Raw genomic sequence first — 430 nt, forward strand, 5'->3', positions numbered from 1 at the left:
TCGGTGTGTCAAGGGTAGGGGAAAGGGGACCAGGGGGTTAGATTGGGGTGAGTCGAGAGTGGGAGAGGGTCCCAAAAATGGAATGGTGGGGGGAATTTTGCAGGTATGGTGGAGGGGAGTAAAATGTGGAATAAAAATTATTAATATTGGGAGTGGGCCGATGTGTCGCCCTCACTATAAATCGGGTGGGATTATTCAGGGTGATTTTTATGTATATTATTTTATTTCTTTTTATTGCATCGTTTCTTACGACTTCGTCTCTTGCGGCATGAGCGTTGTCTGGAAGTTCCGAGTCTCGACTGATGAGTGAGTCGAGAAGGAGTAAGTGACGATGGAGGAGCTAGGGGTAGGGGGTAGTCGTCGGTTGCTGACGTATAAGGGTGAGGGAAATTTATGCTATTGGTTCGTTTACTGGTCAGCTATGGATATT

Source organism: Odontomachus brunneus, unplaced genomic scaffold (assembly GCF_010583005.1).
Source record: "Odontomachus brunneus isolate Ranch 3 - 2012 unplaced genomic scaffold, Obru_v1 Obru_scaffold_067, whole genome shotgun sequence".
Taxonomy (NCBI): Eukaryota; Metazoa; Arthropoda; class Insecta; order Hymenoptera; family Formicidae; genus Odontomachus; species Odontomachus brunneus.